Consider the following 21,872-nt stretch of genomic DNA (forward strand, 5'->3'; position numbering starts at 1 on the left):
GGCAGGCAGTTTTTAGAAGCTTGAAAAGACAAGAAACAGATTCTTTCCCAGAGGCTGAGAGGTGATGTGACTCTACTGAAACCTTGATCCCCATCCAGTGAGATTCCTGCTGGACATCTAAGCTACAGAAGTGTAAGGAAGTACATGTGTTGTTTTAAACCATTAACTATGTGGAAATTTGATACAAAACAAAAAAACTAGCACCTTGGCTTTAAGACTTCTCTACCATATGTACCAGAAGAGTGAGCCCTGATTTCAAGGAAAACTGAGAAAAGGCTCTGCCAGCAAACACTACTGAGGAGAAAGGACCAGAATCTCAACTGCTGCACGAGGCAGTGAAAGCACCTCGTCTTCACGTCTGCTGGAAAGACAGGCTTCATGGGAGGAAGCCTCCTTCTCTGGTCCTTTCAGCATCTCTCCCTCAGGGTTCAGACTCCCGTCCTCCTGGGCCCTCCCCTCCCCTAGCAGGTGGACAGTGTGGAGTGCTGACCTGAGCAGATGACCCCGGCGTTTCTCCTTGTGTCTGCAGTCGTGCCGCCCCCAGTCCCGGGAAGGGCACCTCCACACGTGGGACTCCTTTCCTGTGCAGTTCAGGTCGTCCAGCCAGATGGGCCCTGATCCTGCCCCGAAGTGAGCAGACCCCGTGGCATTGAGGGCTTCTCCACAGCCCAGCTGCCTGCACACCACGTGGGCATCGTCCAGGTCCCAGTAGTCATCACAGATGGTGCCCCAGGAGCCCTGGTCAAGGATCTCCACTCTCCCGGCGCAGGGACCGCCCCCATCCACCAGGCGGAGCTGTCTACTGTGAGGAGAGAGAAATGGGACAATGAGGCGTTGACCTGGGGAATGAATAGGGTCTTCTGTCCTGTGGGACCTTCACCCGAGCAGTAGGGAGCTCTCTCCTCTGAGGCTGCAGACCCTGCTTGTTTCAGACACGGAGTCATTGCACTGGGGCAGCACCTGCGTGCGGTTTCCTGAAAAAAGAGCGATGATTAGAGGGTTGGGAGGGTTGAAGAGCAGGAAACTCAGTTAAGCAAAATAATTTTTAGGAGGGGAGGGGAGTTTGGGGGGAAATCGATACATGTGTATGTATGGCTGAGTCCCTGCCTGTTCACCTGAAACTGTAACAACATTTTTAATCGGCTAAACCCAATACAAAGTAAAAAGTTCAAAATTAAAAAAAAAATAATAATAATGACCTAGTGATGGAGCTGAGATGAAAGCTGTAACATACCAGTAAAGTTACCATAATCTTGGTGTTCCCTTTCTCTATGAACAGCCTTGGTCCTGACATGCCATGATTCCTGTTTTAAGCCAAGCTTTGCCCTAAGAATGAGTTAAATAAGTTGCTCTATCCTTAATCTACCCCTAAATAGAGTAAGCAAAACAAAATCCTTTCTGAAGGATTTGTTCAATTTTTTATCTACAATGTTTGTGATTTTAAAAACACTTATATAAAAGAGATCTCAAAAAAATAAAAATAAAAGAGATCTCATGGAAAACAAGAGGAAAAAGAAACATTTAGGGGGACAGAGTGGGGCCTGGTTCTGCTGAGGAGGCGCGGCGGGGGACCGGCTTGGAAAATGCCAGTGGCGGTGATGGCGGAAAGTTCCTTTAGTTTCAAAAAGTTGCTGGATCAGTGCGAGAACCAGGAGCTCGAGGCTCCAGGAGGAATTGCTACACCCCCAGTGTATGGTCAGCTTCTAGCTTTGTATCTACTCCATAATGACATGAACAATGCAAGATATCTTTGGAAAAGAATACCACCTGCTATAAAATCTGCAAACTCGGAACTTGGGGGGATCTGGTCAGTTGGCCAGCGGATCTGGCAGAGGGACTTCCCCGGGGTCTACAGCACCATCAACGCCCATCAGTGGTCTGAGGCCGTCCAACCAATCATGGAAGCTCTCAGAGATGCAACCCGGAGACGAGCCTTCGCCCTGGTCTCCCAAGCCTATACCTCCATCATTGCCGACGATTTCGCAGCCTTTGTTGGACTCCCTGTAGAGGAGGCTGTGAAAGGTATCCTTGAACAAGGCTGGCAAGCCGACTCCACCATAAGGATAGTCATGCCCAAGAAGCCAGTTGCAGGGGCCCTGGATGTTTCCTTTAACAGGTTTATTTCCTTATCAGAGCCCGCCCCTGTTCCACCCATCCCCAAAGAGCAGCAGTTAGCCAGACTCACCGATTATGTGGCTTTCCTCAAAAACTGACCATTCTGAGTTCAAGATCCACCTTCAGAAGCCTGAATACTGACAAGTAGAGAAATGTAAAATTTTTATTTTCAATTTTATTGGATGGATGAATCACCTTGGCATACTTTACTGAGTATGTGATAAAATACATATATAATATCAAGTATATTATATATATTTTGTCCTTAAAACATGCTGAATGGTTGTTGAAACATTTCTTGTTTTGTAATGTTTGACAATTTGGAGTCCAACAGTATTATGCAGTTTATGTTTCCTAGTGACTCGTAAATACAGCCCTCCTGCTTCTTGTAGAACAGTGGTCGTCAAGTGTTGTTCCTGCTGCAGCACACAGCGCGTCCTCCCACCTGCACCATAGGTTGGTAGTCGCCGTGGTGCATTGCAGTGTGAGGAGGACACCCCAGAGGCAGTGTCTGCATTGCTGGGGATAGTAATTCACACCCTCTTTGGAGACCATGCTCTTTTCCTCTGCCCACCTGAGAATCACAAATACAAAATGCTGAGACCGAGCTGAGGAACAAGACCATTTCCCTGGTAAACCAGTTTGCTTTAGATTTTTTTCTGAGAGCGTGAGTACATCCATTGCTGGCTGTGGAGGGCTTGCCATGAAAGTGCAACATTTAAGACATTTGTGAGAAGTATGAAGCTGTAATACTTCCTTTCAGAAGAAGGGAGATGTCAGTGTGGAATGCATTTTTGGGGAAAGAAACTATTACGTGATACACTTTGTACAACTGGTCTGCAGCCTATAGGTTGCTTATGTTTATGCCTTGGGTCAGATTCTGCCCATGGGAGAAATACTGAACACGTCTTTCCTTTTTTTGTGTGACAGCCCTCTGAACATTTGAAGTTGTGTATTGTATTTTCAGGTTAAATCCACCCCCTAGTTCATTTATTCTGCCTTTGTTCAATACATATTTAATTGAATTCTTCAACTGTTTTATTGAAAGTAGTTTCTAGAGGTTTCACTATCCTGTCTTCCTGCGGATGTGTTCTAGTCTGTCATTGTCTCTATTAAAGTACAAATTTCTTAATTAAAAAAAAAAAAAGAAACATTTAAAAAATTTCCCAGAGTATTTGGCTCTTAGAGTTACCTGACAGAGAGTTTATTTTATTTATTTGTATTAATTTTTATTTGAGCATAATGGCTTTACGACATTGTGGTAGCTTCTGCTGTACAGCAAATTCAATACGTTATATATACATGTAAGGGTTTCCTAGGTGACTCAGTGGTAAAAAAAAAATCTGCCTGCCAAATAGGAGACTGGGGTTCCATCCCTAGTTGGGAAGATCCTCTGGGGAAAGAAATGGCAACCCACTCCAGTATTCTTGCCTGGGAAATCCTATGGACAAAGGAGTGTCGCAGGCTACAGTCCATGAGGTCACAAAAGAGTCAGACACAACTCAGCGACCAAAGAGCAATGACACACATATATATTTCCCCTCTTTCTTGGATTTACTTTCTATTTAGGTCACCAGAGAGCACTGAGTAGAGTTCCCTGTGCTATACAATAGGTTATTATTTATCTATTTTATGTGTTCAGTTCAGTTGCTCAGTAGTGTCCGACTCTTTGTGACCCCATGAACCGCAGCACACCAGGCCTCCCTGTCCATCACCAACTCCCGGAGTTCACTCAAACTCATATCCATCGAGTCGGTGATGCCATCCAGTCAACTCAGCCTCTGTCATCCCCTTCTCCTCCTGTTCCCAATCCCTCCCAGCATCAGAGTCTTTTCCAGTGAGTCAACTCTTCACATGAGGTGGCCAAAGTATTGGAGTTTCAGCTTTAGCATCAGTCCTTCCAATGGACACCCAGGACTGATCTCCTTCAGAATGGACTGGTTGGATCTCCTTGCAGTCCAAGGGACTCTCAAGAGTCTTCTCCAACACCACAGTTCAAAAGCATCAATTCTTCGGTGCTCAGCCTTCTTCACAGTCCAACTCTCACATCCATACATGACCACTGGAAAACCATAGCCTTGACTAGACAGACCTTTGTTAAATATCAGAGCACTTCCAATTCTCTACTTCTAAGTATAAATTAACTGGAATTAATAACAAGACATCAGTTTTCTTAAGATAACATTGGGAGTTCTAATTTCACACACAGTTTCAACATCACACACTCCATTTTCATTCAGATGCTGATTTATCAAAATATGGTAGAGACATCTGTAGTATTTCCACAAATTTATCTTCAGTTGGAACCATGATTATGACATTGTGACAATGAGGAAGGTAACTTGAGATGCCAGAAAACAGGTTTGTTTAAAACAGAAGTTTCTAACTAAAATTCAAATTCACCTTGAAAATAATTATTTTTAATAAGAATGATAAAGAGAATGGAAGAAAACATTTTGAAGAGATGAATAGACTTATGACATAAGTGCTGTAGTGGTTTCACAAATGCATACTTATCAAGCAGTTTTGTATGTCAGACATACCTCAATAAAGTTCTTTTTAAAAAAGAAAAGAATTGTTTCTTTAAGGGCATCAACTAGAATCATCAAAGATCTGCTGAAGGTGAGATTACAAAAGATCACTTTTCCAATGATATTCCTGTACATAAACACCCAACAGCTGATTGGCTGTGGCTGTTAAGGACCTACTGAAGATGTCTTCAGGGCTCCCCTGTCCCACCATCCCATTAGATGGGGTGGTACTATCCTAAGACCAGCCTTCTACCTTAGGGAATTCACTGTGATAACTGACAATATCTTCCTCCAGTCCAGTTGTTCTGATGTGATTAATAACCTGGACATCAAATCTGCAATTGTGATAACAACTAGAAACATCTCTGCCAAATACTGTGAGCGCCTATTCACACCCTAGTTTCACTGCTGTCTTTCCTGCATCCACCTTGGCATAGGTCAAACACACTTAGGTAGCACTGAGTACTTCTTAAGAGTCACATCAGGTCCTCTTAGCTTCAATTCAGTTCAGTTCAGTTCTTCAGTCATGTCTGACTCTGCAACACCATGGACTGCAGCATGCCAGGCCTCCCTGTCCATCACCAACTCCTGGGGTTTACTCTATCTCATGTCCATTCAGTCGGTGATGCCATCCATCCACCTCATTCTGCCATCCCTTTCTCCTCCCACCTTCAATCTTTCCCAGCATCAGGGTCTTTTCCAATGAGTCGGTTATTCACATGAGGTGGCCAAAGTACTGGAGTTTCAGCTTCAGCATCAGTCCTTCCAATGAACACCCAGAAATGATTTCCTTTAGGAGGGACTGGTCGGATCTCTTTGCAGTCCAAGGGACTTTCAAGAGTCTTCTACAATTCTTCATCAATTCTTCAGTCTTCATCAATTCTTCTGTGCTCAGCTTTCTTTATAGTCCAACTCTCACATCCATACAGGACTACTGGAGAAACCATAGCTTTGATTAGACCAGTCTTTGCTGGCAAAGAAATGTCTCTGCTTTTTAATATGCTGTCTAGGTTGGTCATAGCTTTTCTTCCAAGGAGCAAGCATCTAGTTTCTGAATGTTGAGTTTTAAGCCAACTTTTTCACTCTCCTCTTTCACTATCATCAAGAGGCTCTTTAGTTCTTTGCTTTCGGCCATAAGTGATGTAATCTGCATCTAAGGTTATTGATATTTCTCCCGACAATCTTGACTCCAACTTGTGCTTCATCCAGTCCAACATTTCTCATGATGTACTCTGCATATAAGTTAAATAAGCAGGGTGACAATATACAGCCTTGACATACTCCTTTCCCGATTTGGAACCAGTCTTTTGTTCCATGTCCAGTTCTAACTGTTTGCTTCTTGACCTACATACATATTTCTCAGGATGCAGGTCAGATGGTCTGGTATTCCCATCTCTTGAAGAATTTTCCAATTTGTTGTGATCCACACAGTTAAAGGCTATGGCATAGTCAATAAAGTAGAAGTAGATGTTTTTCCGGAACTCTCTTGCATTTTCAGTGATCGAATGAATGGATGTTGGCAATTTGACCTCTGGTTCCTCTGTTTTTTCTAAATCCAGCTTGAACATCTGCAAGTTCACAGTTCATGGACCACAGCCTTGTCTAACTCAATGAAACTATGAGCCATGCCATGTAGGGCCACCCAAGACAGACGGGTCTTAGTGGAGAATTCTGACAAGACATGGTCCACTGGAGATGGAAAGGCAGACCACGTCAGTATTCCTGCCTTGAGAACCCCATGAACTCTTAGATTCACTGCCTCTTAAATGTGATGTGCTTCAGCTACTGTGTTGTAAACTTCAAGACTTCATTTTCCTACTCCCTCAACATCCCTGCAAATGTGGTGTGAGCTCCCCACTCGATTCATCAGGTACACCAGTGTGGTGAGATTTTCCCTGCCACAAGTCCCACTTCTGGCCTCCTCTGACTGTGACCTAGGGACATTTAAATGCACCACTGAATTTCTCTCACACCTTTTCCTTGTGTAACTGCACCATGACTTCGGGTGTTGTCACTTGTCCATGGGTCTTCACATGCCCTTTTGGGTCACCATTGTTTGGTTGAGCCTGTTCTATTGGCATATCACCCACATACCAACCTGACAGAGTGTGGTGACTCTGACTTTTAGGACCAAAGAGGATAATAAACCTTGTTGCCTACAACTCTCCTATGACACCCCCCCACCATCAATGTAGCCACACCCTACTGACCATTATGTCAAAGAATACAGAACAATTACCATGCTGAGACTGTGTCACAGAAGTCAAATCCAGAAGCTGAATCTGTATGAAACTTTTGACCTCACCTCTGCCTCCTGTGACACATCACAAAGACCCTTAACCCAAGTATGTTCTAAAGGCTGTATCCGTAATCTCGAGTCATTCTGGTAATAAGACAGAGGCTTTTCCTGCTAGAAATCCCCATACAGACAGACAGGACTTACCTGAGCAGACTACTCCAGCATCCTCATCTTGGGAATGGCTATCATTACGATAGTCTTTAATATTAGAATGCCTACAGTCACTGACAGTTGACTCCACCCCTTTACATGAAGTATACAAAAGCCAAATGGGGCCAAGTCCTGGCCCAAAATAAGCCCCTCCAGGAAAACCAATGGCAGCTCCACACCCCAACTGTCTGCACACTACAGATGCATCCTTCAAGGTCCAGTCCAGATCATCCACTGTGCCCCATTCTCCTTGGTGCTTCACTTCCACTCTCCCCTCACAGCGGTGGGCTCCATCCTTCAGCCTCAGCTCCAGAGCTGCAAGAGAGACACACGACAGGAAAGATTTTAGGAGACTTAGAGTGGCATAATATTTAAAACATTAGCTCTCTGAGGAGCAAAACAGTGCATGGGATATAGTATTTCCTGACCTCTGTGGTATAAGCATTCCCAGCGTGGCTAACTCTAAGCCCCCAGTGTGTCATCACTGAACAGGGAACAGGAAGGGAGGCACCAAGTATTTCTCGGGAGCCTGTAGAACCAGCTCCAGGGACACCACTGAGGACAGGCCTTCAGAGACTCTGGATGTTGCCCTCCCTGTAGATGTGCCCAAGGATACTAGGGCCCAGCTTCTCCATCTCAGTTGCAGCTCATGGCGCGGGATCCAGGGAGGAATGCTCCCTCTCCTTCCCTGTCCATAGGAAGCATCTCATCCAGCTCAGGAACAGAGGGCTGGGGTAACGGGCTCTAAAATGTCCTGGTTATTCCTGCCATCTGGTGTTCATATCTTTGTGTAATTCCACACTCCAATGTACCTGTAACACGCATCTAACAAATGGAATTTGACAAAAGTCATGAGATGTCACTTCAGCGATTAAATCATAAGATGACTCTGGTTTCTGCACATAAAAAGGAGTTCATTAGTAGGAACATCATAGATGGAGACATTCCCAGTGTTCAGTTCAGTTTAGTTCAGTCACTCAGTCATGTCTGATTCTTTGAGACCCCATGGACTACAGTACTCCAGGCCTCCCTGTCCATCACCAACTCACGGAGTTTACTCAGACTCATATCCATTCAGTCAGTGATGCCATTCAAGCATCTCATCCTCTGTTGTCCCCTTTTCCCCCCACCTTCAATCTTTCCCAGCATCAGAAGACTCTACTTAAAAAAAAAAAGAACCAACCAGATATTTTGTGATTCTCTGATAGCTCAGTTGCTAAAGAATCCACCTGCAATGCAGGAGACCCCGGTTCAAATCCTGCATCAGGAATATATGCTGGAGAAGGAATAGGCTACCCACTGCAGTCTTCTCTTGTGGCTCAGCTGGTAAAGAATCAGTCTGAAATGCTGGAGACTTGGGTTTGATACTTGGGTTGGGAAGACCCCCTGGAGAAGGGAAAGACTACCCACTCCAGTAAGGCCTGGAGAATTCCATGGACTGTGTACCCATGGGGTCACAAAGAGTCAAACATGACTGAGTGACTTTCACTTCTTAAATTCTTCAACCAGATATTTTGAAGCTGAATAATAAATGAATGGGCTTCCCAGGTAGCACTAGTGGTAAAGAACCTGTCTGCAAGTGCAGGAAATGTAAGAGACTTGGGTTTGATCCCTGGGTCCAGAAGATCCCCTGGAGGAGTGCATGACAACCCACTTCAGTATTCTTGCCTGGAGAATCCTATGGACAGAGGAGCCTGGTGGGCTACAGTCCATAGGGTCACAAAGAGTCAGACATGACTGAGGTGACTTAACATGCACAATACAATGAGTAAACTGAAGAATTCAGCACAGAGATTCAACAACAGACTTGACCAAGGGAAAGAAAAAGAAAAAAGAATAAATGTGTTAGAATAAAGATTAGTTGAAAGCATCCAAATAGAGGAGCGAAAAGAGAGTGAAAGGAATATAGAAAGCCAGTGGACACCATAAAGAGAAACAGTGTATGGACTGGAGTCATAGCAGAAGAAGTGAAGGAGAAAAGAATTAAGGGCTGAGGACTTCCCTGGTGGTGCAGTGGTTAAGAATCCACCTGCCAAAGTAGGGAACATGGGTTCAACATGTTCAACCCCTGGCCCAGAAAGATTCCACATGCCGCAGAGCAACTAAGCCAGTGTGCCACAGCTGCTGAAACCTGTGCACCTAGAGCCTGTGGTCTCCAGCAAGAGAAGCCACTGCAGTGAGAAGCCTGTGCACTGCAGTAAGGAGTAGCCCCTGCTTCCCCCAGTGAGAGAAAGCCCGCATGCAGCAAGGAGACCTAGCACAGCCAAAAATAAATAATTATAAAAAAGAAAGAAAGACAGGCTGCGAATTTCCAAACCTGGGAAAAATCTGTGCATCTAAGTTTAAGAAGCTAATAAGTCACCCCAAAATTTCAATCCAAAACAACCTTCTCCAAGACTCACAGAGTAAACTGTTCAAATGCAAAGAGAAAGAGAGAATTCTGAAAGTCTAAAGAGAAGAAAAAAATCTGTCACCCAAGAGAACTCCCATAAGGAGATCAGCAGATTTGTCCAAAGAAACCTTGCAGACCACGACAGAAGGATTGGTAACATACTCCACCCTCACTCAGGGGAAAACAGCTCCCAGGGAGGGAGGGACAGGAGAGGTCACGAGAGAAAGTGCTCCCTACAGAGTCATAGCAGATCCTGGGAGGGGAAAGGACCATCCCAGGACCCCGGCATATCAGGAAATGAGTCATGGGGACCAAAGCAGGGGCTTGGGAACTTATACACATGGGGCTGCACATCAACTGATCTTTACAAACAGAGGGACAAGTCGTTCATTGGAAGGACTGATGTGGAAGCTGAAACTCCAATACTTTGGACACCTGATGTGAAGAGCTAACACATCTGTAAAGACCCTGAAGCTGGGAAAGAGAGAAGGTGGGAGGAGAAGGGGACGACAGAGGATGAAATGGTTGGATGGCATCACCGACTCAATGGACATGAGTTTGGGTAGACTCCAGGAGTTGGTGATGGACAGGAAGGCCTGGAGTACTGCGGTCCCTGGGATCGCAAAGAGTCAGACATCAGTGAGCGACTGAACTGAACTGAACTGAACAGACAAGAGCTCTCCTGGATGCGGGCTTCTCTGCTCCCTAATGGACACGTGGTGGGAACACGTAAGGCCAGCAGGCAGAGCCTCTCACAGAGCCCAGTGCTGGGCAGACATGGCAACAAGCAGAGGGGAGCCCGAGAGATGGGGGACAGAGCCAGAGAGAGGCATGCAAGTGCACGATTATCTCTGATCCAGTTACATGCAGCGGCCATGACACCCAGCTCTATGGACACCCTGTGTGCTTCACAGACCAGCGGACTCACTCCCTGCTCAGCAGCTCTGTTCCTTTCACACAGACAGGCTCCACCTCCCCTCATACAGACACACACACAGCCTCACACAGCCTCACACACCCTCACACACTCCTCACACACTCCTCACTCACCCACACTTACCCACACATACTCCTCACACACATTAATACATCATTTGAACACTCCTCCCACACTCCACAAACACATACACTCTTCACACCCACATACACCCTCACACATACACACCCTCACATACTCACACACACACACTCTTCATACCCTCACACACACACACCCTCAACACACTTCTCATCTGCACACATACACACACACATACACACACACAATCACAGAGCCTACAGGAGCGAAGACACAGGATACACAGGGACCCAGGGTCAGTGCTCACACACCAGGCACGTGGAGCATGTGGGAACAGCCCAGAGTCCCAGCTGAGCTCAGTCACTGGACCTTCCACATACTGGGAGGCACTGGGACTCCTAGAAGCTCCCTGAAAACAAGGGAGACCATAGAGGTGACTTAGGCTGACCCAGCTTGGTCCAGACCAAACCTCACTGCTCTGTAAAATCTGCTGCTATGACCAATGGACCCCCCATAGGAGATGGACCAGTATTCACATCAGCATGGTTCTTTTTTGGTCAAAAACACTGAGGCCAAGCTGTGGTACATATACACAATGGAGTATTACTCAGCCATTAAAAAGAATACATTTGAATCAGTTCTAATGAGGTGGATGAAACTGGAGCCTATTATACAGAGTGAAGTAAGCCAGAAGGAAAAACATAAATACAGTATACTAACGCATATATATGGAATTTAGAAAGATGGTAACAATAACCCGGTGTACGAGACAGCAAAAGAGACACTGACGTATAGAACAGTCTTATGGACTCTGTGGGAGAGGGAGAGGGTGGGAAGATTTGGGAGAATGGCATTGAAACATGTAAAATATCATGTAAGAAACGAGTTGCCAGTCCAGGTTCGATGCACGATACTGGATGCTTGGGGCTAGTGCACTGGGATGACCCAGAGGGATGGTATGGGGAGGGAGGAGGGAAGAGGGTTCAGGATGGGGAACACATGTATACCTGTGGCGGATTCATTCTGATATTTGGCAAAACTAATACAATTATGTAAAGTTTAAAAATAAAATAAAATTAGAAAAAAAAAAAAAAACACTGAGGCCAGGTTGCATAACTCCAGACACCTTTCCCTTCACCAAGGAATCCACTCCCTGCTGTGGACCCAGGACAGAGGGGCAGCTCTTACCTTGACCACCCACCACGGTGCTGAGGAGGAGGACACAGAGTCCGCGCAGGGAGAGCTGTCTGCTGAGAGCCATCCTGACCCCACGTCCTCAAGGTCACAGTCCCAGCTGCAGGATCAGCCTGTGAGGAGGTGTCAGGGTGCTGACCGGAGTCTATATAGACCACCCCTTACACCCTCCCTCCAGAGAACCAATAGCGATACCTTTCACCATTTCAGGCACTATTGGAGGCTGCATCAGCCACTTTCTGAAGCTCAGACACCAATGAGCTTCTGAATCCTCAACATCTCCTTATATGAGCAACACGGTCCTTTGACCTCCTGCTTCCATAGTCCTGACAGCTGGGTCCCACCACTGGGACTGGGGTAGAAATGGTTCATCAAAAACCATGAGTGCCTTTCTCTCCCCTGATCACCCTGGTCAATATCTTCAGACTGTGAGATCTCACAGGGTCTGGGTGTGGAATCTGTTGACCTGTGGAGAATAACTTTTGTAGAATCGAGTATTGATCTTCCCCGGCACTGAGCTCAGGGTGGAAGCAGAGAACTACAAGAAGTCTTGAAATACAAAAGTATTTATCAGGTCAGCAAAAACGAGGACCAGGAGTACAGGAATTCACAGGTGACTGTGGAGGCATGAAGTGAGACCCATCAAGTTGGGGGGATGAGATTGCAGGGTTTTCCCCCTTCTCAGAATGATCTGGAGACTTGGTCCTGGAGCAAGTGCCTGCGTGCTCAGTCGTGTCTGACTCTTTGCAACCCATGGACTATAGCTCACCAGCCTCCTCTGTCCAATGTATTTCCCAGGCAAGAATACTGGAGGGGGGTGCCATTTCCTTCTAAAGGGATCTTTCTGACTCAAGGATCAAAACCATGTCACCTGTGTCTCCTGCATTGGCAGGCGGGTTCCCTATAGGGACATTCAGACGAGTTAAATCCCTTTCTCTTTATTGCATTCCATTTTATGTGAAGTATCTCTTTCAGCTACTCACTAAATGATGCTGACAGAAAGAAAGAGATTGCTATTAAAGGAAACAAAGAGAAAGTAGAAGTCGTCATTGAACTCTAGCCCACCAAAATAGGAGCAGGGATCTCTAGAAGAAAACATGGGGCTTCACTGATGGTTCAGCAGTAAAGAATCCGCCCACAAAGCAAGAGACATGGATTCGATCCCTGGGTCAGGAAGATCCCCTGGAGAAGGAAATGGCAACCCACTCCAATATTCTTGCCTGGAGAATTCCTCGGACAGAATGGCCTGGCCAGCTACAGTCCATCGTGTCGAAATGACTTGGGCACGACTAAGTGACTAAACAATGAAAACAAGAAGAAAATTATACTTTAGAAAGACTAAAGTTTTCTAAACTTCACATGTACCCCCTTTATATGCTGCGAGTATGGTTTGATAAGATTTAGAATACATTTGTATTATAAAACCATAACTAAAGAAGACGCAAAATATAATTTAAGGGAACAGCTCCAGAGAGATGGGGAAATAGAAAGTCTGCTACATGATAGCTGCAGGCAGGGGGCAAAGAAGGGGTGAGTGAAGCAGAGAAGAGAAAGGGGTTCTTGCTGCCTGAAACCACCAGTGAACCCACCTCCTCTGTTCTGCATTTAAGAGGAAAGGTGGCGGAAAGAATGGAATCCTAGGTGGGTTGAGGGGACAGATCCAAGCAGAAGGGATGATGTCCAGTGTAGCCATTGCTGCCTTGTTCTGTTTCCACTCATCAGAGAAGCTCCCAGATGCTCCCCCAGAAGGTACCCCAGGGATGAATAGAGAGACTGAGAAGGGCCATAAGTGATGCAAGATAGAGCTCCCCCATCGAAATCCAAGGTCACTAATGTGCTGCCCCCTTTCCTCATGCCCCCTCAGGCTCAAGATTCCCATGATGCAGCCCTGTGGTCCACACAAGCCCATCCTGAGGTCCCCTCACCATGACTCCGTTTTTTCAGCACAGATGTAGAAGGAAGCATCTGTGACACAAAGACCCCAGGGTCCCCACCGGAGCTCAGAGACAGCTTCAAGAGCCACCCACGGCCCACCTTAAGGTCTCAGTAGGGCCAACACTGAGGGCAGCTGCAGATTAGTCCACAGCCCTGCCACATCCCCCACCAGAGGGACCACTCATCCCATTCAGCAGACACAATTTTTCTGTCCCACCATGCCTGTCCTTCATACTTGAGATGGGAGAAAAGACAGTTGAACACATGCTTTTCTTCCTCTAAATATGCAAATATTTACCCATTATTTATTTAAGTATCACTTCTTTGTCATCTGGTCCTCTCATTCTCAAGCCCCATGACTGTACCTGACCCCATCTCCTTCTATATCTGGAGCTTTACCACATTAATGATAAAAACTTATTAGAAATATGAAAACCAAAATTTACACTCAGTTGCTGAAGTAAGACCAGGATCTGCTCAGTCACTTAGAATTGATGCTCTACTCCCTCTGGGCCCAGAGTCATCATTCCTCACCCAGTTGTGGAGTCCACACCATCACCAGAAACCACGAGCCAGACACCAAAAACACAGGACGTGCTTCCTGAAGTCCAGTCATCCCTCCCACAGGGTGACACAGGAATGTGTTTACTGCACCAGGTACATATACACATGGTCTCAACTTTGGATGGGGATCTCACAGGTAAGATGCTGTTAGCAGCTCCAGACCCTTTATAGAAAGGGATGGGCTATAGGGAGCGGCAAACTCAGGGCTGGCAGCCTGTCCCCACAGCACCCTCTACCCCAGAGCTGGGGGTGCAGAGTCAACATGAACCAACTCCCCTTGGATGAAGCTACATCTTTCTGACACATAAAGAAATCTCAGTATCCAATCTCATCAAAGATTTGAAGGAAGAAAGTTTTAGGGAGGACACTAACCCAGCTGTGTCCACAATGAACATGAGAGAGTGCAGTACAGGGTCAGGAAAACAGGCTCAGGAGCCAGACTGCCCGGTCTTGACCCACAGTTTAACCACACGCCAAGTGTGGGCCTTGAACAGGGTTCTTACACTGTCTGATTAGTAAAAAGAGGGTATGATCCCACCAAGATGACTGATTTTGGTGAGGATTAAGTGAGTTGGCATTAGCATGTGATATTACAACACCAGTTAACAGTATTACATGTGCTGATGCTGATGTGCTCAATCGTGGCCAGCACCTTGCGAACCCATGCCAGGTTCCTCTGTCCATGGAACTTTCCAGGCAACAGCAGTAGTACATAGTAGTAGTATTATGTACTACTGTTACCTTGCTTTCCTATGGCTCAGATGATAAAGAATCTGCCTGCAATGCAGGAGATTTGAGTTCGACCCCTGGGTCAGGAAGATTCTCTGGAGAAGAAAATGACAACCCACTTCGGTATTCTTTCCTAGGAAATCCCATGGACAGAGGAGCCTGGAGGGGCTACAGTCCATGGAGTCACAATGAGTTGGTCACAGCTGAGTGGCTAACACGCACACATACTTACACACGTGGTAGTACTAATAGAGAAGCAGTGTTAGGGCATCTCCCACCATCTCATCCCAGGAATCCCAGGACTCTAGAGCAGGAATTCAATTCTGTGACCTGGAACCTTGACTGAGGCTGTCAGAACTCTCCCAGGAACCACATGCTGTGATGGTCGTTGGTGCCAATCAGAGTTGTGAGTCTTCCACACATCACTCCTTCTCTCTGTGCCCCATGTAACTGCTCAAGAACCTCAACCTTACCACTGGTGAGCTTTTGTGAATTAAGTTGTTTACATAATCATTTTACTTTATAAACTTGGATATACTTGGTAAAACATTTTGTGTCTAATTCACCTCCATATCCCCAGTGCTTGGCTAACTAAAAATCATAATGATGTCTCTTGTATACCTGAATGAATGAATGTCAGCCTGGTATTTTACACAAATCATTTCAATCAAAAAGAAATCTTTTGAGAAATAATTTAACTTGTTGTGAGGATGTAACAGCACAATGCAAGCTGCATCATTTGTTTTCATGATATTTCAATACTGTTAAATGGTATGAGCTATATATGGTTGACTTCAACACCTTTCTGCAATGAATGCAGTAAATTTCAATAACTAGAAACAACCTAGCCCCAGTACAAGAGCAGTGCTGAGACAGCCAGTTCTAAACATGTATAAATGCTGCAAATTTCTTTGTATATCTGAAGATAAAGAAGACAAACCACAGAACACTGACAGGTGAAGACCATGAAGCCTCCTGTTCTGGTCTTAATCAGATATGGCCAAGTGGTCAGGATGTTCATGTATCTATCATTTGGCATATTTTCAATTCAAACCACACGCAACTTTAACAGGAAGAAATTTAGTTATAAAAAAATTTAAACATCTTCCACGTTGAATTAGAAGTACAGAAGTAAAGAGCAGAGTCTTGTTCTTTGATTTAGGCTAACTATTTGTCCTTATGGATTCTAAAGCAATACAACATGTAGCATTATTATCCCCAAATCACCATGAGAAAATGGTGGTCAGAGATTCAGTAATCTTTTTGCTAGGAAAGTTAATAATTAAACCTGCTTGCTTGAGGAAAATTTTCTCAGGACCAATCAGACAGACTAAAATACAAAATATTTTTAAATTAAAAAAGAGGTGTACAACTCTAAAGGAAAATGATTAACTGAGTTGTTACAGCAAAGCGTTGGAGACCCCCTTCACCATCTGCGTTCCTTGCATTGATGGGACCAAGGTTAGTAAAGACTCCTTTACCAAAGACCACTTCATCACAAGAGCATGAAGGAAAGAGCAAGGTCATGAGCTGGCTGAGGTCCCGCCCATCATCTTTGTTCAGCCCATTACAGTCTATAACCAGAAACATCGAACAGAGTGTGGCCCTCATTCACTCCTCCATAGTGCAACACCAGATACCCAGAGACAAGAGCAGATCAAAGCTAAGAAATCAAAGACAAGCAGATTCTAAGTGGAGAGCATGCAGACAAAGGGTCCTTCCCTACTGCTGTTGGAAAGGAAGAAGCCCTCCCACCCCAGGAACCACCTGTGGGAGGAGAGACAAGAAGATGCCTCCTGAAAGAGAGGAAAACCAGTCTCAGCAGGGAGCTTGAACTAGAAATGACAAGACAATTATTACCATGAACCCGAGCTAAGTTGAGGGATAAATTTTAAATGGGAGAGTCTGTGTTAACTTTATGAAACTTTCAATCCACACAAACATCCCTTGCTAGTGCACAAGATGAAATCCGTGATAAAAATAGAGAATATTACATTTATGTATATTTCAATTCTAGGCTAGGCTAAGGCTAAATCACTTCAGTCGTGTCCGACTCTGTGCGACCCCATAGACGACAGCCCACCAGGCTCCCCCATCCCTGGGATTCTCCAGGCATGAACACTGGAGTGGGTTGCCATTTCCTTCTCCAATGCATCAAAGTAAAAACTGAAAGTGAAGTCGTTCAGTCGTGTCTGACTCTTAGAGACCCCATGGACTGCAGCCCACCAGGCTCCTCGGTCCATGGGTTTTCCAGGCAAGAGTACTGGAGTGGGGTGCCATTGCCTAGGGACACATTTTTAAGCCCATTACAGAAAGAAAATTCATAAGTCTTCTCTTGTTTTTAAGAGCGCAGAGTTGTCACGTCTATGAACTCTTTCTAATTCCTCCAGCTCAAAATTACTGCTGTGTTTATTTAATCTGTAAAACCTTGCTCACTGTCTCTAAAGTGGGGGCTTCTTGAGAGGAAGTATTGTGTCTTACTCTTCAATATCTCTTTAAAGTCAAGTAAAGACACATAGAGAGAGCTTAACAAATAGTGGATAAAGAAAGAAATGAATGCATAAACAAATGCTGAAATCACCCTGCAGTTAGTGATACTAGTGGGGAGGGTGGTGGGGGCAGGGGAGACACGAATCTGACTACTCCCACTCAGCACAGACAGAAGTGGAGTAAGGAGCCAGAGACACACCAGACGAAGGAACCAGATACAGAAGGCCTTCTTCAAATCCCATTCTGGGGATGGTCTAATGACATGTAATTTCTGCACAAAATTGTACCTCAGAAACTTCACCAAGGCAAGGAAAAAAAAAAAAACTGACAGCATTGCTACCAAGGACGTGGCATCAATAGTAATATTCATCAAATAGCTCTTTCTCTGTCTCCCAGTGACTCATTCTGGCCAATGAAACGTGGGTGTTGTGACCTGTGTCACTTCTGAGTAGAGGCATGAAAACCCCATGCGACTCTCTGGTTTCTCTCTTTCCTGCCCCAGAAGCTGCGTGTTCCACTTGGTACACGTGTAAGCTAGTGGAGCCTCACTGACCACAGTACTTTTGCAGGTTGGTAATGAATGTGTGTATGCATGTGTGTGTTCCTTCTGAGATTTGGGAGTCAGTTGTTCCAGCATCAGAACAGAGCCTATTCTGAAGACGTGAAAGGAAGACAAAATCTGCCACATGAAGCAGGTACTTTTCTGGATCTCCTCTTCCTTCTGTGTCTTCATCCCAAGCTGCTCCCTCAGGTCTCAACTTGATTCCTCTTTGGGGCTTGGTTGATTCCTAGTCACCATCACTGATTGACCAACAACTGGATCCAAACTTCTGCTTAAGAGCATCCACACCTGGTGCAGCTCCTCCTCCCTTTACATCAGTCTGTGCTGACAGTTGTGCTTCCATTTCCCCATTTTTGTCTCTGAGCATCTTGACCTTCATCCTTAAACAGCTCTGAGTTAGTCAGTTCATCATCTTTGATCTTATTTTTACATTCCACCAATCCTGTACTAATGAAAAGCAGCATGTACTTTCCAAACCTCTTCTGTTTCTTCTTGATTTCCAGAACAAATCTGATTCCTGGATTTAGTTCTCCATGTAGTTCATTAAATTCTTCACCTTTGGGTAAGAAATAATTTTGCTGAATTTTTTTCCCCTCAACTGAAGCAAATGGCACATTCAAAACCTATCTCCTTGTGACCATGCAACCGAAAGGTATGTGTGAGGGGTCCAGCTGCTAACCGCTCAAAAGCCAGTATACAGGCCAGGTTGGTGGAAAGAAAAGTTTGTTTTATTTCAGATGCCAGCAACTGGCGGGGACGGTGGTGGACATCTGTACAAGGGCCGACTCCGCCCACCCCATGACAAGAAGAGGGTGAGAGCTTATATAGCAGAGCTGGGGTGGGGGGAGGTTATATGCAGAAACAGCACAGGCATCTCTAACGTCATCTTCAAATTGGTCATCAGTGGTCTGATTAGCATCATCATGGTTGTCTTCAGTTCATTTCAGTCACTCAGTCGAGTCCAACTCTTTGTGACTCCATGGGCTGCCGCACACCAGGCTTTCCTGTCCATCACCAATTCCCAGAGCTCGCTCATACTCATGTCCATCAAGTTGGTGATGCCACCCAAAACATCCACTGGTTGTTTTAGGTACAGTTAATCTTTAGTACCTGTGTGTACTTGTTCCCATGTCTTTGTGGTCAGTTCTCAGAATTGTGGATGCTCAAGTCCAGGATACAGTGTGGTCATCATGTAGTGCACTGCTCCACCTGGTGTTTTGTGTCTATAAGACAGCTCACAGCACATGGCTCAGAATATCATCTATAACCCTTGAGAAACAACTAAACGTCCTTGACTGTGCTTAATGAGTACATTATTATTAGTTAGTCTCCTCTGACTGTTTTCCTTTGTTTCCACATTTCTCGCTTCTCCAATTAAACATATTCTTTGACTAAAGTTTTCCACAGGCAAAAGGCAGGCAGAAGACACGGTGAAGGGGCAAGGATCATAGAGTCCTCTCTGCTTCAACCACAGCCCTAGGGCCCCCCTTGGGACTTGGAAGGGGCTGGTGCAAGGAGAGGCTCTGAAGAACAGGCTTCATTAACTTCATGATTAACCCACCTATGCTCAGAGCTGATGTAATTACCAACTGCAGAGCTATTGAGTTCTTGTGGGTGGTGATTCTTAAACCACTGCAACCTAAGGTTAGTGCCTCTGGGGTGGCACTCAGAGTTCAAAGCCTGAGTGATTGCTCAGACTCAAAGTCTATGAACTGAGGCTCTATTGCACATGGAGCTTTGGTGCAGCTGAGTCCTGCCCGCAGACCAGCCTCAGAACACTGGAAAATACAGCAATGTGTTCCTCCTTTAACATCAAAGACTCTGTGAACAGATCTCTTTTCCTTGTCATCGAATGTTTCCCAATCTGGGCATGCTAACCAAGGCTCCTGCAGTCTGCAGGCATTGTCTGAGGCCTTGCTAGGGCCCAGGATTGGAGTGAGGACTGTGCCTGTGTATAAGCTCTATATTTCCCCTCTTTATAACTTCACAGATGCTCAGCTAATATTTATTGAATGGGTGAATGGCACTGTACTAAATATTGAAGATAAATTATCTTAAATATAAAAAATCTTTCTGAAAACATCATTTAGCTAATACTTTTGTTTTAAAGACAAATGTTTCCAGCAATTAGCAAGGCAGAATTTGATTTTCAAAAACAAGCAGCTATCACCTACAAATATGTCACAACGAACACTGCAAATCTCTCTCTCTAAGGATACACAAGACAAACCACAAAGTACCTACATGTGGCTTCTTAATAAGTCTTAATCAAATCCAACTGAGGAGACAGGATATTCACATGATTTATCATTGGCAGTTTTTTCATTAAAACCACACAGCAATATCACAGGAAGAAGATTTGCAATTAAAAAAGTACAGCTGCACCATTGATATGACGTAAGGAAGCAGATGAGGTGCCCAAAGACTTCTTTGGCTTAAAATAACACACAGCTTAATTAGTCTTTCACTTTTCGAAGGAGAGTCCTCTTCAGCTGATCTTGAAAGATGATGTGGAGACCAGGACAACTCAACTGTTCTGCACAACAGTTAGAACTGTGAACTGATAATTTTGGATACTGTTGCTCTTTGAGTCCCTTCTTGTTACTTTTTGTGAATCTACTGTAGATTTTTACATTTCTGTTGCCACATGGCTCACATAAAACATCTTAGAGGGACAACAGTAAATACTGTACTGATAACAAATTAATTCCAATGATATGCAAAAGCTCTACCTTTTTATCCCCTTCTACACATTTTGTTTTGGATGTCACAATTTACCGCTCTCTATATTGTATATCCACTAACAAAATATTTTTCTCTATAGCTATTTTAATACTTTCTTTAGACTAAAGCTAACTGATTAGCACACTACCATATTACAGTGTCAGAGTATGCTGAATTGGATGCAGTATTTACACTTACAAGTCTGTTGCATATTTTCACTTCTTTCATCCTTCATTTAGTTTGAGGAACTCCCCTCAGCAATCTTGTAAGACAAGCCTAGTGTGGTGAATCCCCTCAACTGTTGTTTGCTTGGGAAAGTCTTCATATCATCTTCATTTATGAAAAACAACCTTCCTGAGAAAAATATTCTTGGGTGGTAAGCTTTTTTTTCCCATAAGTTTGAATATATCATCCTTTCTCTCCTGGACAGTCAGGTTTCTACTAAAAAGTCCACTGATATTTTTAAGGGAATTTCTTTTTTTGAGCACTTACTTTTCTCTTGGAGAAGGAAATGGCAACCCACTCCAGTGTTCTTGCCTGGAGGATCCCAGGGACGGGGGAGCCTGGTGGGCTGCCGTCTATGGGGTCGCACAGAGTCGGACACGACTGACGTGACTTAGCAGCAGCAGCAGCACTTTTCTCTTGCTGCTTGTAAAATTCTTTTTCTTGATTACAAGCAATGTGTCTTGGGGATGATCATTTTGAATGAATTCTGAAGAGTGACCTATTAGCTACATGTACTTGGATGTCTAAATCTCATCAGATTTGGGACTTATCTGGTATTATTTCTTTAAGTACAATCTGTGTTCCTTTCTCCCTCTCTTGTCCTTCTGGGACTCCAATAATGTGCAGGTTGTTTCTGTGAATGTTACCCCAGAGCTCACACAGGTTCTTTCACTCTTTTTCATTCCTCTTTTTCTTTGTCCCCTGGCTGGGTAATCTCAATGGTCCTGCCTTCTAAGTTACAGAGTCTTTTGCTGTTGTTGATGCTCTAGGTAGCATTTTTCATTTTGTTGCATTTCATTCATTGTAGTCTTAAGCAACTGATCTAACCAGTCCATCCTAAAGGAATTCAGTCCTGAATATTCATTGGATGGACTTATGCTGAAGTTGAAACTCCAATCTTTTGACAACCTGATGCGAAGAACTAACTCATTAGGAAAGACCCT

At 44.7% G+C, this 21,872-nt stretch overlaps 1 pseudogene across 1 annotated transcript; it reads left to right on the plus strand.

Moving 5' to 3' along the window:
* Nucleotides 1-1,528: 1,528 nt before the first annotated feature.
* On the plus strand, nt 1,529-3,140 carry LOC147372840 (COP9 signalosome complex subunit 8 pseudogene; annotated as a pseudogene). The gene has a single exon (XR_015164315.1). The product of XR_015164315.1 is annotated as a COP9 signalosome complex subunit 8 pseudogene (transcript).
* Nucleotides 3,141-21,872: the final 18,732 nt, after the last annotated feature.

Source organism: Bos grunniens, chromosome 5 (genome assembly GCF_055505025.1).
Source record: "Bos grunniens cultivar Pamir isolate PY7600 chromosome 5, Bosgru_T2T1.0, whole genome shotgun sequence".
NCBI classification, from domain to species: Eukaryota; Metazoa; Chordata; class Mammalia; order Artiodactyla; family Bovidae; genus Bos; species Bos grunniens.